Source organism: Gadus morhua, chromosome 2 (genome assembly GCF_902167405.1).
Source record: "Gadus morhua chromosome 2, gadMor3.0, whole genome shotgun sequence".
In the NCBI taxonomy this organism is placed as follows: Eukaryota; Metazoa; Chordata; class Actinopteri; order Gadiformes; family Gadidae; genus Gadus; species Gadus morhua.
The window spans coordinates 21,448,894-21,476,840 of NC_044049.1; the positions used below are offsets into that span (position 1 = coordinate 21,448,894).

Consider the following 27,947-nt stretch of genomic DNA (forward strand, 5'->3'; position numbering starts at 1 on the left):
TCACTGAGATTCATCTCAAGAAGATGTGCGTTTAAATATATATATTGAGAATAATCAACACATCTGTGTTGAATTAATACACGTGTAAGTTGATATTCAGTTGTGTTGGCTCAATAAACGTTTTTTTTTGACAGTTGCTTGTTTCAAGTGTCCTGTTAACATGTGTCGGTGTATATCTAGACTAACCACTATAGAATCACCTGGACGGTTTACACTAACACTAACCTTGATCTGCAAGTGCCCTTAGGAGGGGAATAACCTAATCTAAATAACACATAATCAGAACAACATGCATGTGTTGTGTTCGGGGGAAGCAGGGTTTCCCACTCCTCGGTTTGCATGTTTCTAAATGTCGACCTGGACCTTGAACTGGGTGTTTTCTAACCCAGCGCCCAGACCAGCAGAAAGAGCCCCATTCACAGCGTGCCAGTCAGTCAGGGAGCCAGCCAGTCAGCCAGAGGCAGTTGGCCCTTCAGCCAGCCAGCGGAAAACAGCCATCCAGGGCAGCAGTGTCCTCGATCACTACCAGATGCTGCTGCTCGCTCCCTGGGAAGACACACGGCCAAAGCCTCCTCCTCCTCCTCCCCCTCCTCTTCCTCCTCCTCTCCTCCACAGTGCAGTCTGCATGTCCTCCTCTTCCTCTTCCTCCTCCTTCTCCTCCACAGTGCGGTCTGCATGTCCTCCTCCTCCTCATCCTCCTCAGTGCGGTCTGCATGTCCTTCTCCTCCCCCTCCTCCTCAGTGCGGTCTGCATGTCCTTCTCCTCCCCCTCCTCCTCTTCCTCCTCCTCCTCCTCCTCCTCCTCAGTGCGGTCTGCATGTCCTCATCCTCTGACACCAGTGGGATTAGTGATCTGTAATGTCTGATCCGTGTTGATGAATCCACTCCTGGGAGGTCTGTGGAGCCGGGTGAGAGTGTGATGTTTGTTAGTGTGATGAACAGGGAACCGGTCCGAGCCGCCTTGATGTTTGTTTACATATCAGAAAGCCCTGCTTTACAAGGTGTGATGTTGATGTCTCTCAAATCAACCCATGTGGGAGCATTAGTTTTTCGTGACAGCATAACTAAAGTTATGAGTACGCTCCATGGTCAATAACAGCGAAAAAATGGGTCAGAGGATGGCCATACACATAGAGTACGCATAGACCTCACATGTACTGCACATGTTCTACACATGGACTGCAAATAGAAGGACATGTGCTATCCACTGCACTATAACCTCTATCCTGGCCCTGAGGTCGGTCCTAATACAGCCCTACTCTGAGTCTCCATCAGGCTGAGTCTCCAACAGGCTCCAGTCGCTTCATCTTTGTTATCTTTTTCTTCTAATGTCTCCCCTGTCTTTTTACATTCCTGTATTATTTTTTTGTGCTATTCGTCCGTATCCCTGATGCCTGTTTGGGACCTGGAGGGGCCACAGGGCCCTCTCTCCGGCCCCAGCACGGTGTTACAAGCCCCCTGCTGCTCCCTGCCCTGGCTCTAACTACTACATCACAGGAGGAGGGGAGGGACCCAGCCCCATAGACCGGGGTCGGGCCTGGGGCCAGAGCGGAGGTCTTGACGGTGCTCAGTACCCAGCAGGAGACTGACGGGCTGATTGATCAAACAACAATTGATTATTGATCATCCTAATTGTAGGCTGTGGGCCTCCGTCCAGAGAACAGAACACACAGCGGGGCCGGACAGGAAACCCTTAAGGTGGTAACGGGAGGGAAGGCAGGGTTCAGAGAAGTCTGGTTCATATTCCCAGGAATGTCGACCACTACCTTGAACACAAGAAGGCAGGGGGCCACTCCCCAAGACGAGCTCATCCCTCCCCCAGCAGGAGCAGCAAGAGGAGAACAACAGCAGGAGCAGCAGGAGGTGCATCAAGAGGAGGAGCAGCAGGAGGAGCAGCAGCAGGAGGAGCAGCAGGAGGAGCAGCAGCAGGAGGAGCAGCGGGAGGAGCAGAGGGAGGAGCAGCGGGAGGAGGAGGAGCAGCAGGAGGAGCAGCAGCAGGAGGAGGAGCAGCAGGAGGAGCAGCGGGAGGAGGAGGAGCAGCAGGAGGAGCAGCAGCAGGAGGAGCAGCAGGAGGAGGAGCAGCAGGAGGAGGAGCAGCAGGAGGAGGAGCAGGAGGAGGAGCAGGAGGAGGAGCAGCAGGAGGAGGAGCAGCAGGAGGAGCAGGAGGAGGAGCAGGAGGAGGAGCAGCAGGAGGAGGAGGAGCAGCAGGAGGAGCAGCAGGAGGAGCAGCAGCAGGAGGAGTAGCATTTCCCGCACGTCTGTTCCGACCCCAAAAAGACTGCAAGGCCAAACCTCTCCTTCAAGGATTTACAGTCCTCCCGCTGGAGCCAAGAGAGAGGTGGGAAGTCTGAATGTTTCTGTGTGTTGCTTGTTCTGTAGTTTGACCTCCTGAGCCCAGGGAGCCATTACAAGAGTGTCAGGAGGAGGTGAAGGAACAGACAAGCTGTGGTTCGTTGGCCACATCAGAAGAACAAATTGCAGCGAGGTTGCGTAATAGTGCAGGTGTCCGTCTGCACACACAGTCTCCACACAGCACAGTATGCTGATGTAGCTCTGGAGAAGGCTGGGTTTAATCAAATCCAAACATAAAGAGAGAAACAGACACTAATGATTCTGTTGTTCAGAGGAAATCAAGGGATATGCAAATTAGGACATTCCATCGTGTATGCCGACAGCACTGAAAGATAAACACAACGGAGGGTGGGCTTGTGTTTTATGATGTTTGGGCGACTGTGTTCCGCTCTGCCACCAGTGGAACTCTTTGCAGTTTCTGTCCACCTTTTATGACTTCATTATAAATACTACAGAATGGTGAGGAGCATTGTCAACATGTTGGTTTTGGTCCCAAGCTGCGTCTTTAAAACAGGAGAAATCCGATTCTTCCGCTGTTCTCAGATTAATAACTGGGGAACACACATTCAGTCAGTCCTGGAAATACATAAATAATCAAGATTTTTCAGGAACCTGAACTGGTTCATTAAAACGAGATTAAACGAGGGCTGTCTCACCATGGTCCCTGTTTGATGAACCCCCAGACCACCAAGTCCTAGTTTGATATCTGCTCTCAGGGACCTCCAAACAGACTGATAAATGGGATTTTGAAACAAAAACGAGACCTGATGATAGTTTTGACAGACTTCCCATAGATCATGTCCAACGTGCTGAGCTCATCTCCCCTTCTCGACCGGGCGTTCCCTCAGTCTCTCCTTTTGTGGTCAGGTCCTCCGCTAATCCCCCCAGCTGGGGAGCCTCAGGCAGGGGGACTCGGGTTCCACAGCCCATAAACCCAGCAGAGGTAGAGCGTTAGAGACGGAGGCAGGAGGGGGACACGACTGCAGCCACGGTTCCACACCATTAGGGCCGCGATCGATTTAACATCCCCCTCCCTACCATCTTCTGTCTACTCAGCAGCTATCCTGTCTGTCGTCTCATTGGTCCATGGAGATGAGGGGGGTGGGGGGGGGGGTCGAGGTCAATGCTCAATGGGCCGTGGAGGTTCCCCCTTCACACATGACTTAAAAGCCCTCTGGATGAGTTGATGTGGAATAACAGCAGGGTGCTGGGCTGGGGTAGCTAAGCGGTTAGCCCTGCTGACACACAGCAGTAAGGCCTGGGTTCGAAACCTCACTGGGTTTTTTCAGGTTGGGTTCCCGTCAGGCTCCATGTTAGCTCAGCGTTTGAAGCTCAGACACGCAGTCCTCTAAAAGATTTTTATTCTACAAACGCTTGAGTCTGACGGAGAATGAAAGGATCTTTGATCTCCTGAATGCAAACATATGCTGAAGCTCCTTATGCAACATGTACTGGCAGTGTTGGGAGGAGGCTGAGACCAAACTATCCACTATGGGCGTCAATTCATGAACACATTTCCCAGGCATATGGAGAATGCCAAGCCCATGAGACACATGACACCTGTTGACCAATCAAAAACTGGGCCAATCCTTCTTATTTACAGCCAAATCGAGGAAATGATACTGGCTCTTTATGGTCATGAAAACGTAACATCCTTCACAGGGGAGCAGGGGAGCCTCTGGTCCACCTGGGGCCACTGTAACCACCAGCCTCTGGTCCACCTGGGGTCACTGTAACCACCAGCCTCTGGTCCACCTGGGGTCACTGTAACCACCAGCCACTGACGCCCGGCATGCCAAGACCAGGCATGCCAATACCTAGATCAAAAGTATTTAAACAAGGGAGCATGTTCCCAATCGCTCATAAGAAGTGTGAGTTACATCAGTAGTGCAGTGTTGTGCGTGGATGTTTGAAACATGTTAGGGGGGAGCGTTATATCTTGTGGATACAGCCTGTTTAGACTTAGAGGTGCTGTACTTTTTGTGTGGCTGTTTACTTATTTGCTTAATAACTCGCTTGCCGGTGAAAGGGATGCAGGCAGTGTTGTCAGGGAATTGATTGATGTTTCTAATTTAAAACTGTTTTATTCTTTAATCGTTATCCTTGATTTAGCAGTACTGCGCAGTAATTCCATTGCCTCCTTGAGTAATGTCGCGGTGTTGCGCTTCACGCGGTAAGTTCCCCGTTCAGCCTTGTGTTTGTCTATCTCACCTCAGCAGTTGACGCTTGTATTTGTAAAAGCAGACTCTGTAAAACACCCAACTGTCATATGCTGGACAGAACTACATAAGTCAGGAGGCAGTATACAAGAAGCCTAACCCTTCCTGCTGACATGTTTAGACAAAACATACCTGTCCCTTTGGCCTGTGTCTGCTAGTCACTAAATCTTTAAGGAGTTATGTTGGCGTTACTTCACACGGATGTTGTGACATAAGGTCCATCGCATAATGACCTACACATCACCTCCACCCAAACAGCAACACCAGAGGGTAAACACAGCCAAGAATAATCTGGGAGGAGTGGATTCCTCCACATTGCTCACCGCCCACCGACCCTCTGTGTGGGACGTCTTCAAGTGTCTCTGTGTTTGAGCGGCGCCGCGCCGGTCAGAGTCACTCTGCTCCCCATCCACCATTAGCTCTGCTATTACGGGAGTTCAGCACAAGCCTGCCTCTGTCTGGATGGGTGGGGGTGAAGGAGATGCTGGGGTTGGGGTTGAGACCGAGGTGGGTGGGGGTCAAGACAAAGTTGGGGGTGGGACAGGCTGGGGGGGTGGCCGACAGACGGCCTAAAAGACTGACTGCTCTTATACTAAAGAGTACATTTCCATTCCACTCTTCAGGGTTTGTTTTGAAGTGGTTTGTCAACACGTTGAGACAACCAAACCTGCCTTACGCTCAGATCTGGATATGGCCTTCATGGAAAAATGTTTGAGGTTACACTCCTCAGAAAGTAAGATTGAAATACAGATGTACTTCCAGGTCAGATTCCCAGTTCACAGATCTTTGGGCCAATCGTCGGGTTTGCGTCGATATCTTTGCAACCGAAAGTTATGATGATAAACCTTAAATCTGTGCTCTGGTTTGATCACGCCAGGAGAAACATGACACACACTCGCTATTTTAGAGCTGGAGAGGCCTTCTTCAGGTTCTATGAACATGTAAGGAAGAACGCTCTTAAAGAAACCCAATCTGTTAATTTAAGCAGCTTCTCCGGTCAGTGACCTCATCAGTTGTAAAAGCGATTTCCCTCCCCAGTGATCGGTGTCAGCTCAATGAGTCGAAGTTTCAGCTGTAGGAAATAATCTGGCAGGAATCTCCAAACTGGGCAGCTGCACATATCTTCACTCATAACCAAATCATAAACCATGTATCACACCCAGACATGTGGGAATCAAAGTGGAACAAAATAAAATCACAGTTTAAAAAACAGTATCAATTGCCGGTAGATTACGGGAAGTCAGTCTTTATGACGCTCTTTATGATGCTGGAGGCAATATGGCAGATTTATGTGGACACGGACTCCTCTGATGAGGCTGAATAAGGCATCAAACAAGTTTGTTGTTAATACAGTGTTGATTGTCAGTATTTTCAGCATTTATTGTTTGCCTGGCAGTGATCATTTAGCATTAACAACAGAAAGACCAAGTGAAGGAGTTCAAGTACCTCGGGGTCTTGTTCGCGACTGAGGGTACTATGGAGCGTGAGATTGGCCGGTGAATCGGAGCAGCGGGGGCGGTATTGCATTCGCTTTACCGCACCGTTGTAACGAAAAGAGAGCTGAGCCGCAAGGCAAAGCTCTCGATCTACCGGTCGATCTTCGTTCCTATCCTCACCTATGGTCATGAGGGTTGGGTGATGACCGAAAGGACGAGATCGCGGGTGCAAGCGGCCGAGATGAGTTTTCTCAGAAGGGTGGCTGGCGTCTCCCTTAGGAATGGGTGAGAAGCTCAGCCATCCGTGAGGAACTCGGATTAGAGCCACTGCTCCTGTACTTAGAAAGGAGTCAGCTGAGGTGGTTCAGGCATCTGGTAAGGATGCCCACTGGGCGCCTTCCTTGGGAGGTGTTTCAGGCACGTCCAGTGGGGAGGAGACCTCGGGGAAGACCCAGGACTAGGTGGAGAGATTATATCTCAACACTGGCCTGGGAACGCCTCGGGATCCCCCCGTCAGAGCTGGTCAATGTGGCCCGGGAAAGGGAAGTCTGGGGCCCCCTGCTTGAGCTGCTCCCCCCACGACCCGACCCCGGATAAGCAGACGAAGATGAGATCAGAAAGACAAAAAAGTAAATGTTCAAATTTGTATCTCAACCTAAACACTCACCTCCAGTGAGTCATGACCTCATTCTTCTCCTCGCCACTTACTGAACTTTAACATCACAGTCTCAATCCTATGGCTCGGATCTGCGAACCCTGTGACCCTCATGAAATTGCATTTCATGAGATCCTTAGGGATACGGGCAGAGAGTTTAACAAGCAACTGTGGTATGAAGGCGTTGGGAGGAGGTAGAACCAAATGTCCGACTCAAGTCTGGACTGGCACAGCATCCTGGACCATGTCCAGCATGGCTGGACAAAGGACATGGTCCTGAAAGGCTCTGCAGTACTATTGGCTCGTGAGCCCTACACAACATAATGACTACACAAAATACTAGTGTGTGCCTCAGAGCCACTGATACTCGGACAGGAAGTTGCAATAAGCAGATCAATAAAGCTATTGATCCTTACTGTTCAGGCTGACTCATGGCCATAAGGACAAGTTGTTCTGATGATGGATCCTTTACCGGACAGAAGGACATTTACAAGCAATTCATAAAACAACACAAACATATAGAAAGAGATATGCTTATGATTTCTAAATGCACCCTGAGTGCTGATTAAATGGTTTTAGAAGAGGGTGCTCATCGTTGCTCTCTTTGCCTCTTCAAGGAAAGGATTTGAATGAGAAAATATGAATAATGCAAAAATTGTTCATATAGGGTACACACACATCCACACAAGAAACACACAACCTACTGGAATTAACTGGAAAATAAACGTTCCGTCCTCAAGGAAATCTGTTGAAGACCCCCGGTGTCAACAGAAACAAACACGCAACGTTTCCGATGTTTATCACATACACAGAAAACAAACAGTAATTAGCAAAACCAAAACATTATCAGGGCAGGCCGAGGTTTCTACTGTATCTGGACTGGGGGCGTTCGGCCCTACCCTGCTAGCATAGGCTCGTTACAGACTGACTCCTCATCCCAGGAAACAGGAAGCCAGGGGAGCACTATTAATAAAACCTCATCCCAGAATGCACCTGGGCGGGGGGGCTTCGGATGAAACCGGGTCCGGGGGGGAAAGGTGTGGGAGAGACAATAATCACATCCCCTTCCAGGGCCGGGACCCGGGTCTGGGTACTGGGAACCAGTCTCACAGAACAGGAGGATATTTAGTCTGTGGGGGGGGGCTGCATCCTCTGGTTCAGTGAGGGGGGGGGGGGTATGGGGTCTGAACCAAGAGGGACCAGTAGTGGTCATAGAATGAAATAAGAGAAGAGAAAATCTCCAGTGTTCTGATAGGGGAAGGCTAGAAGCATGCATGAGGGAAACAGCAGGCATCTCCACAAGGTCCTGACAGATAAATCATCTCCTCATCTGTCAGGACCTTAGATGTAGGGATGCTGGACTGTGGACTGTGGAGGTCAGACCGACCTGGAGGTTTCTACAGAACTGAGGGATTCTTCTCCCACTTCTCTGCTCTCCTCTTGTCTTCACCCCTTCTGTCCTATTCCTCTCCTCTCCTCTTCTTGCATTTGAGTAAAATCAAATAAATGCAATTGTTTCTCCAGTACAGGCCGCTGTGTTGTTACATATCCTACATACAATTTTAGATACCATTTTCACGGAGGTGTGTTGATGATCTTCAAAACCCTGTTTGTGACCAGACTTTAGATAACAAACTAAAGTCTCCTTCCATTCAAACCCAATCATATAAAGCCATCAATACAACTCAGTTGGCTTCTTGCTGAGTCTCATCCTCTGTGGAGCAGGAGAGCCAAACTTCTGAAACAGCTTGACCTTGAAAAGTGTCAGAGCGCGAGCCAGAGAAGCAATGATTTCTAAAGAAGAAATGTTCAAAATAATGTTTTGACAGGAAACAAATTGACCAGAAAAAACAGTAGTTCTTTACTACTTATATTACTTCATTAGCTGGGCCATCGGCCACCACAAACATCTGCGGATCAGGGGAGTTCCAGAGAAGAGCTAATGACAGAGCTTGACAATGCAGGGTTCTTGGCTTCTACATGAAAGACTGAGTCAGAGTTTTGAGAAATGTGTGAAGTATGCTGAGTATGCGGTTAAAATAAATCTAATCCCAAATGTTAAAGCACTGTGGTTTTCCCAGGTGTTCCTGGTCAACGGTTGGCAGTGATGCTTGTTGAGCAAAGGTCAAACAGCTTCTCTCAGTCCTCTAGAGTCCTCCAGAGTCCAGTTAATGGACCAGGCTTCTACAGGTGGCCCGGTTCTGCCGGGTTCTGAATCGGGTTCCTTCATGGTAGTGAAAGAACTCTTCGGTCTTTGCCAGTGGAGCGATGAGGGTTGATGCCGGCAAAGCGAGCGGACGATGATGAACCGATTGCCATCCAAGTAGTGGAATGCTAGCTTTACTGTGGCAGGTGAAGTTAGGGAGTCTACTGTAAAACTCTGGTCCATAAAAGGCTCTGTCCTCTCAATGAAACCTCCCTTCTCTAATGGTTAGGAACGGCTGAAACCACACCTACTGTTTCCTTCCTGTCTAATCTTGAAAACATGTATTCCAAAAGGAAACTGCACGTTGATATTCTGTTCATGGGGTCCCGAATCGGTTGACCTTGCTGTGCGTTCCAATTTGGAGGGGAGGGCTGCGGATTTGACTGTTTTAGACACTGAATTATCCACTCTAAACAACTCCGCTCTCAGGAGACTCCTAGGACAAACATTTCTAATAGCGTGTTTTTCTATAAACACAAAAAGATAGTTTTGAGCTCCAATCTCAGGCGTCACCGTGGGCCGGCATAAACACAGTGAGACACTGCTACTGGGACCAGTGAGAAACTGCTACTGGGACCAGTGAGACACTGCTACTGGGAACAGGGAGACAATGCTACTGGGGCCCGGGCAGTGAGACACTGCTACTGGGACCAGGGAGACACTGCTACTGGGACCAGTGGGACACTGCTACTGGGACCAGTGAGACACTGCTACATGGACCACTGAGACACTGCTACTGGGACCAGTGAGACACTGCTACTGGGACCAGTGAGACACTGCTACTGGGACCAGGGAGACACTGCTACTGGGACCAGGGAGACACTGCTACTGGGACCAGTGGGACACTGCTACTGGGACCAGTGGGACACTGCTACCGGGACCAGTGGGACACTGCTACCGGGACCAGTGAGACCCTGCTACTGGGACCAGTGGGACACTGCTACTGGGACCAGTGAGACACTGCTACTGGGACCAGTGAGACCGCGCTACTGGGACCAGTGAGACATTGAGGGTGGAGGCAGGACCTCCTCTTGTGACAGGTCCTAGTGGGTCCCAGTGGATCACCCAGTCCTCTGCTGGTCAGGAAGACCTTCCACACGTCCTCGCACCGGCGCACATAGGGCAGTAATAGAGGCAGGAGTTATGGTATTAACAGTAGTGATGGGAATTTCGATTCACTTAGAAGATTCATAGTCCTTTGAGTGAATCACTAAAAAGATCCAAATCTTTTGAGTCCTTTGAATCTGAATCAGTTGAAATTTTGTCGCTGAATGAGCCCAGCAGCCCACTCCCTAGTGCCTAATGCGCACGCTCACAGCAAACCACTGTAATGCAGTTTTGAGGATATCCAGGGGAAATAAGAGTTTTAAGGCTATTTACTTGTGTGTGAATTGTTTTGCATATTTTGCACTTTTTTATACCATACATTGTTTTTATTATTGTTTTAACTGATTTGCATGTTTTGCTTTTGTTTGTTGTGTGTTTTGCTTTTTTTTTTTTTTTAAAGTTCTATTTCAAAATAAACCTTTCCCACTTTTAGTCATGATCAGTCATTTTTGTTGATATTAGGCCTATTATTATTTTCATTGTTATTGATGGTGATAAGGATAAGGACCACAGCAGCAGAGGACCAAATATGCAGCATTGAAAACTATACCCTGCATGCTACAAAGTGAATTTCCTTATAATATTATTTTCCAATATCAAATATATAAAATATTTGATATTGGAATTATATTCAATATCAGCTCGTTGACAGCTGAGTTAAACCAAAACCATTGACGTCATTATGGATAGCCTACAGCGTCCGTCTCCAATTAACTCTTGACGTCACCTGCTCTAGAAGGACTTTCTCAGCGCAGGCCGAACATTATGGAACATATTTGAATATTAAAAAGGATGCATTGCAAACATCGGAGATGTCGCCAACGTGACTGCTATTTGAATTAGGAAAAAAACGTATGGATTAATTTTTTTTCTCTTCGAAGCTCGTTAAACACAGAAATATTCTGAGAGTTCACATAGTCAGCAAACAACTTTATTTTTAATAAGCTACTTTCATTTTAGAATACAATCTCTCGTAAAATAATGCCTTTGTAACAAAAGAGTTTAACGATTTACATTCAGTACGAGCCCGACCCATTTAGTATGAGTCCGTTGAGTTGGTCTTTCACTCAACAGGATATGAGTCCGACCCATTCAATATGAGTAATTTGAGTTAGTCTTTCACACAACCGGATACGAGTCCGACCCATTTCAACTGAGTCCTTTGAGTTAGTCTTTCACCCAGCCGGATACGAGTCAGACCCATTTCATCTGAATCCTTTGAGTTAGTCTTTCACTCAACCGGATACGAATACGACCCATGAATTCGCTCAGTCTATGGATCTGGATCTGTGTACAGCTCTGTCTACAGGAAGTTCTTATTCAACCACGCAGCTGGCAGCTCCGGGTCCGTATGCTTAATCTAAGTTACTATGCAGATGAAAAACGGATGCGTTAATGTTGTTATAGACCTACAGTTTGATGACATTCGTGCATTGTTTTAATAATGTCGTCCGTAGCAGCCAGAACCGAAAGATTCGGGTTAATTGAGACCACGGACTCGTGACTCATGGGTGAATGTAAGGATTCGGATCTTTGAATCTGATTGACTCAGATTCAACCACCACTAATTAACAGCTAAAACCTGAAGGGGAAGGCAGCCGCTGACAGAGACAGATGTGGGTTGAGGTTTGCTCTGCAGGACCGTGTTTCCCACAGGATCCTTAGAGACCGTAGCGGATGGACTCCCATCCCTCGAGGGGGGTCTGGGGCTTTAGGATGAAGCTTAAATCCCGTTTAGTATCAACATTTCTTCGTAAATAAACATTGCTTAAGCTGAATTGTATCACAGATAACCTTAAAGGGGAATTTCACTGGTGGAAATTAATTCCTAATTTTGTGCCGCCTTGACCGAGAAAAGGCAGAAAGCGACTTTTTTTTAGCGCTTGTGGATTGAAGACAACAACTCCCACCATGCACCCCGATGCACAGCTTCGCAGGCCACTCCCGCTGATCTAGATCTCCACCTATCAGAGACCTCGCGGTTCCATCTACCAAGCTGATACCGCAAGACAGCTTGAAAATCAATTTACACAACATTTCTAGCGAAGAGTATTAATCAGTATTAATCGGGGCCTTAATCACTGGCACATGTGTCGTTGCTAGTTTGCAACTGGCGCAGAGCGTTCTTTTCCCTCCTGCGCCACGCATCGGTAAATTAGGGAAAGATCTTGCGCCCCAAGGGGCGGTTCGGCGAAAGGAGGAGGCGTGTTTCAGAAACCACTTGCGCCACAAACCAGGAAATACCTGGTTTAAAGTCAGTGGCGGGTTGTTCAGATGCTATTTTAAGGGCGCATGCATAATGTTGTTTATGCACCTCGCGCATACACTTTGCTATCTACCTAGCCACACATTCTTGGGAAATTATTATGACCATAACTTTTAGGATGGATGAGTATTTGATCGTGAGGAAACATTGTTTTACCACGAGTGAGTGTTGAATGAATGAATGCCGGACGCATAATACAGTCCATGGCAAATAACGGGGGACACATGCATATTAGGAACACAAGTCGATAACGATAATGCATACAATACTGATAAGAAACATTGTTGATAATGCATTGCGTATATCATTAAATAGAACCACAGTTACCGCATATCATATGTTATATCATATACGTTTTCTTTGCCGAAATTTAGTTGAGGACAGTATTTCTGAAGTTGTGGAAGAAAACCTTATTCAATGTGTGAATTAGGCCATTTATTATTTGGCCATAAACTGAGTTATTTGAAGTTTGAAATTCATGTGAATCTGTCTCATAGGAGACTGCAGACGCGCTGTCAAAATACCAATTATTACGCCCAAACCACACCTACGGGTAATTAGGCTACTTCAGACCAACCCTTTTTAGATTTGAGCCGGGCGCAAGAGTCATTTTTTGCGCCGGTAAAATAGCGACATCGCCATAGAACTGCCCACAAAACTACTTGCGCTTGGCACTTCTCACTTGCGTTTCAGACCGCTAAAATTGGGCCGAAAGGGAGAATGAATGCAATTCCATTTAATTTGAATAGTAATTATATAAACAAGGTTAATATAATTTTAATATTTTAGTTATGATTGATATTTCCACGACACTAATGAACATATTTTAATGTGTCCTATCCATTCTCCTTTTAATTGCACACAGGGCCACTGGAGATCTTTCATAGTGCTCTCCTGAAATACCTCCCCAAACGCCAGGCCTTCTCATATGATGGAATGAGGGAGAGGTACTATCTCGCTATCCTAGAGCACAATGAAAACATTGTGAGAAGGGAACAAGCCACCACAGTGACAGGTGTGTTACCATGTATAATAACCAAAATTAGAAAGTACACAGCTAACTCAATAGGCATACGTTGCTGAAAGGTTTAATCTATTCTTGGGGAGAGAAGTCTACTAGACAAATCTTCATTCAGATTTTCTGTGTAATCATATTCCTTTTACAGGAGAACCACGGTTCAAACAGGTGTACTGCAAGAAGTCCAAGCAATGGATATTGAAAAAAATATTCACGCCACACCACCCAGTTTATCGGACATCTAACCAAGAGGGTCATGGACAGAAGACATGACCCTAACATCAAGTTCGAAGTCCCAACCTCCTCACTCACCCTGCCACAACCTGCTTTGTCACCCAACATTGTCCCTGTACCTAAACCACCAAAAGAAGGCTCCCACAACTTTGTTCCAAAGCCGCTTCTGAGACCTCTTCCCATAGCGCCCAACTCTAACGCATCTCTCTCTACTCTGCTCTTACCTCCAGCAGTGCCTTTTTAGATTCTCCCTCTATATTATAATTTATTTAGTTTTATCCCGTTTATTTTAATTTGTTGTCTACCCATGACACAATTCTTTCATTTTATGATTTTTTTTTTATTTTGTGAATAAAAAATATAATGTAACTCCTGCTCTGTCTGTCTACACCAAAGTTCAACATTATAAACTTGGAAGGAGGTAACTGATATCAGGGGTGCAAACTCATCAGGGATGAAAAAGGTGACAAGGACCCAAACCCCCTCGCGGAATATATATATATATATATATATATATATATATATATATATATATATATATATATATATATATAAGACAGAAGACAAACTGCTTTGAAAATTTTTCGAACCTCAAGAATAGATTTGACTCTGGACGAACGGAATAAATATTAGCAAGGGGAGGTAGGGGGCTTCTCACCCCTCATTCGCTAACATTACATCGATATCAGAGTAAGCCTTTGCTCCGTTGATTTTCCATTATTTATTTTAGGTTTTTTTTTTTCATGTGAAGGTATGGTAGGTACATTTGACGTTGTTTTCTCGCTTAGATTTTTCAAAGGTTCCTGAGAAATAGACACTGTACTATCCGATAACACCGTTATTGTAACCAGCAAAAATGGTTGTGATTTGCGATGCGTATGTCAGCGAACTGTCTGACATTAGCACGTTAAGCCCAGTTCAGACCAAAGATTCACCTTGCAACGGCTTGCAACGAGACGGTTTTAGAACGTCGCAGGGGCGGTGTGAACGGGTCGTTGCAAGCCGTTGCAAGGAGTTGCAAGGAGTCGCCAGAGATTGCACATGTCAAATCGGTCCAGTTTTAGAACGCGGCGATTTCACTATTTCTCTTCAGCCAATCACAGCACAGAACAACTTGTACGTCACGGCCTTACTCCGTCCCGGTACCGTACTGTCCACTCCAGCATACAAATATCCGAAGATGGCAGATTTCTGGTCCGAGGAGAGGGAGGATAATTGAATTCGCTTGCTGGAGGAGCAACCTGTCCTTTGCGACGTTGGCATGTTGTTGCGACATTGCGGTGGCACTTGGTGTGGTGTTTTAAAGCGTCTTAGAGTACCATATTAAGCGCTATATAAATGTCATTTATTATTATTATTATTATTAAGTTCAACTCGTGACCGTGTTAACTGGTGACCATTAGCCGAATGCGTCGTTTGTTGTCGTGGCTACGCCAGCTGTTGGAAATCGGGGCAGACACGTAGCCGTCCTTGCGAATGCCTCTTTGATTTGTCTTTCAATAAAATGTCAAAAACATTCCCATCTCATTCGTATTTGGAGTGTAATTGGAAAAAACCTGTCACGTAGAACCGTTTAAAGCCGAAATAAATGAAAAACGAATGCTTAAAATATGATACTTTACGGGATTCGAACTCATACTATCGTGAGGTGGAATATTAATAAGGTCGGATTTCATTCTGTTGTACCGTAAACCCACATAGAAATTTTCCGCAAAAAAAATATAAATTCTTCGTGAAAACACGAAAGGCAGCCAGATCAACTTGTGAACTTGCGTTCACAGTTGCTAGGGAAACCACCTACCGCCGCAGACCGTTGCAGCGTGTTGCAGCCAGTGTGAACTGCCCAGTTTTAGAACGTCGCAGCCCGTCTCGTTGCAAGGCGTCGCAAGGAGTTGCGTGTTGCAAGTCGTTGCAAGGTGAATCTTTGGTCTGAACTGGGCTTTAGCCTACGTTAGAAAGCCTGACGTTTTTGAAGCGTACCAACGTCACTCCTGTCTAGTACGGCATCAAGGCAGCTACAGACCCGAAGATGACATGATTACACGGGTTGGCCAAACGAACAAGCTTGGAATAAATATTTATGACAGCTTGCGTTCGCCGATTACTTGGACGCCCCCCCCCCCCGAAATATTTTTATTGCAGATCTCCATGAATCACACAAATGACCTTTTTCGGAACAAAAACGGCAAATTTCGCCGAAAGGTGACAAGTTTGCATCCCTGTGATATGCAACTAACTTATAGTGCAATTTAGACTTATAATACTTTATAAAAATGATGTATGACTGTTATTCTGCTATTGGTTTCATCTAAGGCGACAGTAGTTTAGTAGCTCCACTTGTGAAATGTTGGTCATCCAAAAATATTATTTCTCGAATATACACAAGTAGCGACACTACTATGGACTACAACAATGTGAATTTGAACAAAAAAATGTAAACAATGAAACTTATAGTTCCTCCTGAGCGTCGTCAGCTTCTTGGTGCCCGCAGTACTGGCCGTCTGGAGCTGGATATTTTAGTCAAAATTCAAATTAAACTCAAAAAAACCTTTATTTTTCCCCAGGGGGCAATTGAGGGCACATAGCAGCAGCATTACAAAGAAAAGGGCCATGTCCAAACAAAAAAAAAACGAAAACACAGCATTGCTACCTGGCAGACAATACACACAAGCACAGGTGTCTACAAATACACACATTTATATAAATATGCATAAAATATGCAAAGTGCATGTTTATAAATGGAGAACTGACTCTAAAAGTGTCATATGTGTAAAATATGACATAAATATAAAGTGCAATCAGTTAATAAATACCATGCTGGTTATAATACATTTGAGATGAATTCAGTAGGATGGTATGCACGACGCAAGTAGGTAAAATGACACGACAGCCTGCTCAATCTCTCGCCTTGCAGGACCCATTCCAGAAAGTGTTGGTAGGCTGTTAGGCGATATCGTCTAGACAAAACATTGAGCACAAATTTAGCCACAGATGGTCTTTATGCAATTAACATGCAACGATAGTAACAGAAAGAAAATTAAAACACTCTTTACAGCCAGACATCCGTTCGTCCCTACAGGCTTTGGCTGACGTTTCCAGTTCACCTTTGGGATTCTGAAATAGGTCTCCAGGATTCCGCTGTCCATATGTGGTGCGAAACTAGGATGCTCCACAACACATACGTCTTCGCCTGATTGAGAGGTTTCGTCCAGCAGAAAACGACATCTTTGAAATTCTTTGCAGTAGACGGACTCTACATCTGCGTCCATAGGCGCACAGGGAGAGCACAGGCACCACCAATCCGCCCCAGCTCGAGCTAATCCGGGATCCTCGTCCGCGACAGGCAGGTCTCCTGCCTCGGCTGTAGCAGCCGCAGCAGCCGCCTCCTGTTCCTCTAACCATCCGCTTCAGCTGCTCGTCGCTATATTACAGCTCGTAAAGGTAGCCATGAACATCTGATTTGAGCATCAGATCTTCGAAATCCCCATCATCTATATCAGATCCATTACCTTCGGCCATCGTCGTTAATTCAGTTTTCTCCACAGCGTATGTTAGCTTAGCTTCAGACGCTGTGGATGTTAGTTTCTGCTGGTGAAGTCCCACCCACTGGCACTGATCTAATAGGTCTGTAGCGTCAGTGTTTAGTAGTGCTTGTAGTCTTACGAGAATCCTCCCCTCTTACACTTCCTGTTTTAAATGACGCAAAACTCGTCATATTGTGTCATTTAAAACAGGAAGTGTTAGAGATCGATACAGATCTCTCTGGTCTCAGGGGAAAATAAGGAAATGATGCACGACCATTCAAAAATATGAGTGGGTTTCTAACGATACAAAGCTTAATGGAAATGGGTGAAGTTTCCCTTTAACAACCACATTCACGAAAGAGGTCATCTTATGAGAGTGCCATAGAAATGACAGTCTGAGCCACTGAGAAGTTATTCAAGAACAATTGGACAATGAGCAGTGAAGACCTACTGACTGTTATCAGGCTACTGTCAAAAGACCGTTGCCATGGCCATGTTGAAGAGGGCATAATTTCTGATGCTTTATAAGTAAAGAATTGGCCAATTCGGTCGATAGTGTTACAAGTTCAGTAGTCTTAGCTGTAGTTAGTGTGTATTCTGCTCTTAATGCTCTACCAGTTTGTTCGAGTTCCAAAGGCCTTTAAAGGTGAATTTGCTGTTCAGACAGTTCTTTGGTCATTCTACGTTGGTGTTTAGGCAATATTGGTTTTCTGGTAGCTACATTTGAGGAACCCAACAGCACCGACATTGACCAGGTTGACGATCTGAAATGTTTCCTTCTAGAATAATAATAATCACAATAATAATTCAATTTATATAGCGCTTTTCTCACACTTGTTACGTATTTTAAGCACATAAGCTGCCCCCAAATACCCACTAGGAAGCAGGATCGAACACACAAGCTGCATTACCCTCACATAGCCACTAGGAAGCAGGATCGAACACATAAACTGCAATAACTACTCCAGCTACAGATGGCAGCACCTTTAGACAGGTGAGGATGGTGGAGCCATTACGTCACACCGGCCACGCCCACTTCACATAGGCCACGCTCACTTGACGAACACAGCGCGGAATTCAGATTGAGAGGCCAGAATCAATAGGAGACCGGCCGAGAGTCCTGGGCCTTTGCCCGGGACTCAAAGTAGTGCCCGAAATTATTCCAATACGCGTGAATTACAATTCCCTCCCTTATGCTTCATAGTTACCATACCGAAATAAGCCTACTTTAACAAATAAAGTGAGTTAAAAGCGACCAAGGATTGGACTACTTTCTTCAAGAAAAAACGCAACACACTCAAAGCGCTTTACATAGGAGCACAACAAGAAACAAACAAAAGGAAATGTAAAGTTGATGGGGCTTGGGTTGGTGGGTGATCTAGGGGTAGGCGGAGGAGAAGAGATGGGTCTTGAGGTGGGACTGGAAGATGGTGAGGGACTCGGAGTCATGGATATGTTTGGGGAGGGCGCTCCAGAGCCTGGGAGCTGCCCTGGAGAAGGCTCTGTCGCCAAGGCTGCAGAGTTTTGATGTGTGGGTGGAGAGGAGACTGGCTGAGGAGGATCTGAGGGCCTGGGGGGCTTGATAGAGGGAGAGAAGGTCAGAGAGATATGGGGGGGCCAAATGGTGGCGGGCTTTGTAGGTGATGACCAGGAGTTTGTAGTGGATCCGGTGGGAGATGGGGAGCCAGTGGAGTTTTTTGAGGACTGAGGTGATGTGGTGCCACGATTTAGTGTGAGTAAAGAGACGGGCTGCTGCGTTCTGGACCCGTTGGAGTCTGTTGATGGAGGTGGTGGTGATGCCGGCGAGGAGGGAGTTGCAATAGTCGAGGCGGAAAATGGAGAAAAATACATTAATGGGAGACCCTGCTGGAGTTTGGAAACACAAAGGACACCAGAGCAGCAGAAACCGTCAACTATGTGTGAGAGGGCTCTGCAGGATCAGGTCTGAGTTTAAAGTTATGTGGGATTTCAAAGAGGAAGAGGGAAGAAGCTAAACATTTAGATGATGAATCACAGAGTTTTCCTCCTCCTCATCGTCCATCTCCTTCAGCGTTCCGGGAGGATGGAACGTGTTTCTGAGACGAGGCCGGGACCTGTGTCCCTGATCCAAGGTTCTGCTGGAGATGAACTGAGCTGAACTCCAATTGTCTTCTGCTCAGTGTCTCACTGACTTCGTCGCTTTGGATATCAGGAAGCGAGCGATTCAGGCGATGGGTTAAAAATAGCGGGACATTTTGGTCAGAGTGTATAACAGAAGCAGATATAATCTTAAATCGTCTGTGTTTCTCAAGAAGCCTAGACAACTTGGAATACCTCTCAGATGATGAATCAGGAAGCATAGGAAAACATTGGGAGAAACAAAGACAACATCAACTGAAGTTCCACGGAAGTTCTGAGATATTATCAACGAGTCCATTATTAAATCATAAGGACATATACACTTACTCAATTGTTAGGGGTAATTTGAAAAGGCATTTAACATTTGGAGAAAGCTGGAGGCGTATTCCTTCAAATAGCCTATATGCTTCAGCACCACACCATAGCTCACCTGTCAAAGGTCGTAACTCACCTGCAACATTTAACTCTTTAAAACTAAAATATTGTGTGAGATAAAAAGTAATTGGACGCCAAGTGAAAAGTTCCTTTGGCATCATGTAAACAATGATGGTAAAATTCATCATGTCATGTCATGTCCTATTATTCTATTGAAACTGAATGTTACTGTAATGAATGTTATTGCTGTCTGGCAAACTGAATGCTACTTTGAATAAAACTTTAAAAAGTCAAGTTTACCACATTGCACTCACATTTCCATTTAATTTTATTTTTAGTATTTTTAGTCTATCACCACAGTAAACAGAAAACATACACAGCGCAATATAATACAAAATTACAAAAAAGGAAAATTATGTATAGCCTAAGAGTAACCAGTAAAGTGTGATTGCTACAGTAGAGTCCACTGATATTTATGAATAAATGGGCTCACCGAATTTGACAACTGACTGGACTATTGACTTACACAGTGGAATAATGAATACATGTTTTGAAGGGGAAAATAGTTAAACTGTGAAGCAACTTTCTCAGTTTCAATCAGCAAGATATATTCAATTAGTAATTGAGCTATTGTACTTCCTTATTTTGCATTTTCCTAACATTAGCAATTAGCCTAAAAGATGGACTGATTAAAACCTGTGGTGAGCAAGTGCTCTGTGACATACTGTAGAGTGAGGGTGAACATTGTTATTAAATATTTATCATTTGTGGAAAAGAAAAAAATAATTGAGACATGATCGATATCGATACCTTCATTTCATGGCAATGCCATTAAAAGACAAACGATAATGTTGAGTTATTGCCTTGCCTAGTGTACTTAAATTCTGCTGGAGGAGACTTCGAGGAGAATTTAGCCTGGTCTGGAAATCACATGACCTCACAGACACACACACACACACACACACACACACACACACACACACACACACACACACACACACACACACACACACACACACACACACACACACACACACACACACACACACACACACACACACACACACACACACACACCATCTGTAGCAAAGTTGACCTCAAACATAAGCCTTATCTGGCACTCAATCTTGACCTCCTGATAATCAATCATCAGATTCCTCCCTGGAAGGCCTGTAGATGCAGAACAACACAATCTGTTTGGGGCTGAAGTCTCACCACTATTCCCACCAGAGAGTCAAGGGCCAAGGCACACTCATTTCATTTGTCCATTACCAAATTACTAAAATTTTTTTGTTGTAATATACAAATGACACTACTCTAAGCGTGACTTAACAAAACTCTATCAAAAAATCAATGTCAAAACATCCTTAAGGCTTATAAAAAATATTTTATTTACAACTGTCACCATTTTTTTTTTTGTCTCTTATTATTGGAGAGACAAAAAATAATTATTATTCTGTGAAGTTCATGAATTGTCACTTTTAGGTTTTCTACCCAGTTACCAAAAAAATAAACATTTGGAATAGTATGCGCTGTGGCAAGCACATGGTTTGCATGCGTTACTTCGAAGGCAAAAAAAATCTAAAATACAAGAAAACACAAAAACCTACATTCAACCAGTGGGGTATGGCCCCTGACTCTCTGAGGAGGTAGGTACCTCCAGGTACCACCTCCATGCCAGGGCGCCCTGAATTTATGTTTATTAACAGCTCCTCCACCGGGGTCAAGACAATTTGAGGGCCAGATCCAGTCTGCCGACTGTCGGCCTATTCACGATTTGCTTAAAAAAATGGCTAATTTAAATTTATACCAATACGATGGTGGCAAAAGCTTACCAGTTTTTATGTTTTTTATACTTCATTTCTATAGGCCTACTTGATCCGCTGACCGCTTGGAAGCCATCGGAGTACATCTTTTTTTAGAAGAAAGGGGTTATGTGGTAGGATCTTTAAGAATGCTTAACTGGGATATTTATATATTCATGGCTCAAATATTAAGGATCATGCTTTTGAGGTGTAACTAACGCATTTACGCGGTCAGCGATCCGCTGCCAGGCTTTGGTTCTCCGGGTTGCAGAGGCTTTAGCGTTCCCTTTTCTTGTGATAATGTCCTTCTCCTCGTCATAGCTCTCCAGGAGAACCTGAAGTTCCATTTCATTGAAATAAGCGGCCCGTTTCGCCATTTCGAACAGGGTTTCCATGAACCATACATCACATCTTTTTAGGTTTGGCGGTGACGCGCACAACCCTGTGTTCCAACCGAGTTGATTGAACTAATGCATAACCGCTGCTGTGGAACCGAAAACTCTGGGTTAGTCGGCACAGGGTAAATCAACCTAGAGTTCAGCGTTAACTCAGTGTTTGGTAAACCTCCGTTCGTGGAACACCCCTCTGGACGAGGGTTTCGCAAGCTCTCTTGCGTTGTTTGGCGCGCATGAGCGGTAGGTGACCGTCTCATCCAATGGCGAGCTCAGTTGGCGCTGTGTGCTTCAAGATTCCGATTGGCCCAGAGAAATGTCAATTATAAGAAAGATTCTGAAGCAAGTGCTGAGATTCCGATTGGCCCAGAGAAATGTCAATTATAAGAACGATCCAATAATTTTTCGCAATTCTGGACCCCCCCCTCCCCCCAGAAACAAAACTCTCCGGTTCTACACGATTCACGTGAATGACCAAATTGACCAAGAAAACGGCGATTGTCGCCGAAAAGCGACAAGTTTGCAGCTCTGTATAGCGCAACCTGACACGAATCACAGCACAAAAAAACGATGTAGATTTTCTGGAAACTCTTCCTCTCATCTGGGTGCCTTCAGCATTCTCTGTCAACGCTCGGTTTCGTCCTTCTCCGCCCCCTAGCCCCCCTCCGGCCAACCCCACTGCGTTGTGATTGGTTACCTTCCTTGAAGCGCGCGCGCAGGCAGATTTGACTAGGCATATGGGGCAGGAGTGCCTCTGCGTAGATGATTTCCCGGGAATGTTAACAAGTGAATCGCAAACGTTGTTCCGAGTGTTTAGCGCTCTGCACAGCCACCCCAGACTGTCAGCAGGGCATACGTCGAAATGCATGTACGTCATTATTTGACACTTTAGTATGGTTAAACATGACTATCAATGATTATTACAATGTTTATAGGTCATAAAAGTCGAAAAAGCATAATAGGTCCCCTTTAAAGAAAACCTTCAACAAACACTGCCGTCCCCGTCCTGGGGAGGTCGGTTCAGGCTCCATGTTTGATGCACATTTCTCGAGGGTTTGGAGGGTGGTTGGTCTCAGCTCTGTGAGAAGACCTCAACCCCACCCCCCCCACACACCCCTCACTTATGTATGTTGTACGTCCTGGCACTTAAAAACAGTACTCAGCGTCGTGTAGCATCTTATCTAAGCTGTCTTTGTTGTATTTGGGGAATGGGTCCACCCAGTGGTTGTTGGTGCTTGGCACTTGGCTCTATGAACATCCTTACTGACAGCGATATATTGTCGTTTCTCTTTCTTTCTTCTTCCACCCCAGGGGGTCCCGGGGGGGGTACAGACTCCTTACTGCTCCCTCACCCTGATCCTCCACACTCGTTTGGCCAACAGAACACCTCGGCCCGGGATTGGAAACAAATGCCCGGAAGAGCTCAACGAAGCCCGGGCACAGAGGAAGGTCCAACGGAAAGGTCTGGAAGGAACTTATCTTGATAAGCGATTAGCAGTGGAAACAGCCGGAGGGAAAGGACTCACACCAACAACCTTCTCTGGACCAGGTCAGGGGCAGCGTGGGAGGAGGCATTTTGGGGATTAAAAACCTGGAAACGCTGAGATTATCCTCCTCACACCAAACATGGACGTTTATCGGCCAGGGACAGGATGATAAACGACAGAGAGATTCTCCAGATGTTAGCTGCCAAACTCTCACTCCCCCAGCCCAAAGGTTTCTCTCCCTCTCTCTATACCAAGAACAAGCTCGCTCCCAGCCCAATGAGGGGGTCTCTCTCTCTCTCTCTCTCTCTCTCTCTCTCTCTCTCTCTCTCTCTCTCTCTCTCTCTCTCTCTCTCTCTCTCTCTCTCTCTCTCTCTCTCTCTCTCTCTCTCTCTCTCTCTCTCTCTCTCTCTCTCTCTCTCTCTCTCTCTCTCTCTCTCTCTCTCTCTCCATAGACGTCGGATTCAGACAATGGTGGGATAGGGGCATAACAGCGTTATGCACTTTGACCAAAGGGAATATATTCAAGAATTTTGGAGAACTACGGAAGGAATTTGAAACAAATATTTACAAATGAGAGATTATGATAGAGAGATCAAACCGGAATTATCTGAGGAAGGCAATGAAGTTATTTTTTTTTTTATTAAAGCATATAAAGAGGGCAAAAAGTAATGTCCAAACTATATCAGGGTCTCCAAAAACAAGGGAAACAATACTGAATATATTAAGCTAAAATGGGAAAAATAATTGAAAATTGAAATACCCCAGGAGGATTGGCATTTAATTTGGAGAACACAACATTCAACAACATGCTCCAAGAGGTGGAGAGAATTTGGCTGGAAAAATCAGATCCGCTTCTTCATCACTCCCCAAATTAAAAGTAAATCATCTCAGTCACAACAACAGTGTTGGAGACAGTGTGGACAAATGGATGCCAATCACTCGCACATTTTCTGGATATGTCCCAAAATTCAAATATTTGAGTAAAATATTTTTAATTTTGAAAAAGGTTCTGGGATACGATCTAGCTATTGATGTTAAGGTCCTGTATTTAGGTATAGTAAGAGATGATGTTATTGATAAAAAGGACTGGTATTTGTGTAAAATATTGTTTATTGCCTGCAAAAAAGCGATTACATGGCATTGGTACAAACCTCAGCCTCCAAGCCTTCAACAGTGGAGGGATATAATCAAGGAGATCTTTACAATGGAAAGGATGACTTTTTCTCCAAGATCTAAAGGACAACACGGCCAAGTCGGCATCCGATATGCAGTCTTTTTCTTTCAGCTCATGCTATTCCTGAGAAGTTCGCCCAACGTTTACTCGTGTCTGGCCTCTCTGTCGGTCAGTCTCCCTTTTCTCTTCTTCTGTTCCTCTGACATTGGGTTTCTCAGTCTCTTTTTAGTCTGCTGATCCATGATGAATGTAACAATCCCTTCGCTACTTGTGTTTATATCGGGGCCGGTTCCGTGTTTGTGGGTCTGTAGTGCCGTAAAACAATTCGTTACATCGCGAGACCCAAGATTCCTGCGAGAGTGGGCGGCGGGTCGCCGGCAGAAACTTGCATATTCCCTTTCTCCTCCCAGAAGCGCTAGGGGGAGTCGAAAGAGTGACCAATCAACCCATAAAGTTTTATATAACCATCACAATGACTCTTAACCTGTTATATTAAGTTACATTTTGCCAAAAAAGTTGCATAGTTCCCCTTTAAAAGTGTACATTTTGTGAAGCCCAAATACACAAGGCCGCCTTAATGCACGGGCTTGCCTGGGCTGAAGCCCCAGGGCCTACGTCGATTAGGGGCCCTATCATGAGCTGCAGTAAAAAATACATGTCAAATATACATGACAAACAAAACCTTTTTGTCTTTTTTTTTTATTTCTTTTTTTATACTGGCCCACGATAGGCCCCCCGATCGGCGAAGGCCCAAGACAATGTGATTTTTTGTTTGGGGCTTACAAAGATCAGAGGCCTATCATGATACAAGAAAAAAGAGGGCCCTAACCCTAACCCTAGTGGTAGCTGGGTCCAGTGGCCCCTTGACACCACAACCACAGTCGTCTCACCCCCCCCCTCAGGGGGCGTACGAAACCTCTCAGCCCGAGGGCCCAATGGCAAGTTGAGGCAGGCCTGAATACAGCTAAGTATTTGTTGTTCCACTTCAAAGATCTTGTCCTGATGTTATTATGATCGGTATCTTGATTCTGGGATTTAATTGCAACATATTTGCAACATTTTATCGCTCCAAAAAGTGGTAATTACAGAACTCTGTCAAAGCGACTCCTGTGCTAAAAATAACCATCTCAGTTGAATTCCAAAACAGCGCATACAAGACTTGTTTATGGAAGTGTCGTTGGTGCAATTCCTGACCGTTTACACTGGCACGGAGGCGTGAGTCAGACGTCAACAGATAAAACATTCACTGGATAAGCCTGGTGCTATTCCAGGCTTATGGAGTAGTACTGTAAACATTTTAACACTGGTAAACATAACAAATAATAACACACTTGTGTGTGTGTGTTTGTTTGCGTGCTTTTATGGGCTTTGTGTGTTTTATATGATATTGTTTTTATCGATGTTGTACTACAAGAGAAAAGATTGTTTTGAGTCATAAAAAGGTTTAAATGAGACGCATGCACATTGTGCAGGGTGTGTGTGTGCATCACACACACACACACACACACGCACACACGCACACACACACACACACACACACACACACACACACACACACACACACACACACACACACACACACACACACACACGCTGGTTAGAGTGTTGCGTCACGGTTGTTGTCATGAAATTTATAAGAGCCAAACTCTTAGTTTCAGGGCGGCTGACCCCATAACTCCTCCATTTAAAACCCCACATGGCCCCCTGGAACCCCACTAAACCACGACGGCAGAAGATGGAAAATGTCTCCTTCATGGGAAAAGTTGACAAGGAACGTCAGCAAGAAACTGCATGTCATCGCAAATACAAGTCATCGCAAGCCACACAAAAACCAACCAGTGTTTTGAGAAAGAGAACTCAATAAAAGGCTGTCTTCCATCCGTCAGTTAAATATTTAGATAATACCTTACCTTTAGGTTCTCTTAAAAGTTCTGTAATTATTATCATTATTATTATAATTTATTTTTTTATCCTTTATTTAACCAGGAAAGTCCTGGCCAAGAAGCAGCAAAAAAGGCAGCACAAGTTACACAGTTACAACATACAAATAGCTATCAAAATATATTGTAATATTTTCTCCTTGGTAATAGACTTACCATGAAAGCTATGATTAGCCAAGCTCAAATGCAGCTAAGCTACAATACAACTTTTCTGTGGAGTTTTCAGTATTTTAAATTATAAAGCTCGCTAGTTAAACACAGACGGCCAAAGCAGCCATATTTAATATTAATTAAATTGATTCTACATAACGGAACGAAAGGAAACAGTGGTCAAAGTGTAGCTAACGAGCTAATGTGCTAACGACGATGACACGTTCTTACAGCCATGGAAAAGCTTGGAGGGGAGGGGTACCTGGCGAGGACAGCACGCTCCAACTCTTCTCTTTAATTCTTCCTGGAGGTCACCTGGTCCGACCCCTAGACCTCCTCACCCTCTCATCTGGTCAGGTCAGGGTGAACTGCCTTGGTACCTGATGGAGGGAGGTGGAGTGAGATGTGAGGCGATGGGCTCAATCACGCGGACGAGCACGTGCAAATATTTGGAATCAATTAACCAGGATCATAATGGTATGGACCTTTAACCTGTGCTTGGAGCCAGAGGTTTGAGATTTAAGGAAATAGCCTGAATCCCTGTCAGTGAAATAGCCTACCACAATATTAGACAAACACCAACCCAATGAAAGGCCACGAGGTTCGTTCACTGATGAAAGTTCTTCGCTCCCTGTTGTGAACTTGACCAGCTGTCCATGTTACTCTGAGATGAACCTCGCGCACCAATCAGGAAGTAAATTAAGAGACGCTCCGTGGAAACACCACGTAATCACCAGGGGTTCGAGCACATTTTAAAGGACTTCTGTTCAAATTGTTTGGGTCGGGTGAGAGCGTGAGGCCGGAGATGAAAGTGTGAGGCTGCCTGGAGATAAGAGCCTGATTTAAGCGCCAGAAGCGTGAGAGTGGGCCTCAGGCATTAAGTGGAAATGGCAGTTGACCTTGATTAGTTGCGGTCGGTAAGCTTTCGGTTGACCGATGCCACAAGTGGTCATTTTTTCTACCTCAATAGATAACCACATTTTATTTGAACTACTGTGGATATTGAGGCTCGAGCATTTTCCCAATCGTTTACTGTTAAGAAACGACATATTTCTTTCATGATTAGAAGGGGGTGCGTTTCGCCTTACCTTTGATACGTTCGTCGAAACTTGACAAATAGCGCCCCCTGCTGGCGGAATCACAGCTACAGAAGACAGCATACTGAATAAGGCCGCGAATAAGGCATTCCAATCTTAACTTAAGTCTTTAACTATGATGTTTCTGTAATACACAGCCCTGCTCTTTTCTAATTATTATAATTTCTTCATAGATAGACGGTTGATCAGTATTACCTCAAGAATGTAGTCTCTCTGCCGCGCCGCTTGCTTCGTTCGTTTGGAGGACTCTCGCGCCTTCCTTGTATTTAAAATCAGTGCCGGCGGGAGTCTCGGGGAGGGGGGGCAGGCGGGATGGGGCAATATTTCCTGGTTGCATTCACTTGCAGTCTGACTTTTGAAACTCGCTTTTGTAAATGTCTTGTAAAAGCAAAA

At 45.3% G+C, this 27,947-nt stretch overlaps 1 long non-coding RNA gene across 1 annotated transcript; it reads right to left on the reverse strand.

Moving 5' to 3' along the window:
* Positions 1-794: 794 nt before the first annotated feature.
* LOC115529422 (uncharacterized) lies at positions 795-27,849 on the reverse strand. The gene is made up of 4 exons (XR_003973523.1): positions 27,750-27,849; positions 27,546-27,601; positions 26,720-26,837; positions 795-895 (listed from the first exon to the last, which is right to left on the reverse strand). It is a non-coding gene; the product is annotated as an uncharacterized LOC115529422 (long non-coding RNA).
* Positions 27,850-27,947: the final 98 nt, after the last annotated feature.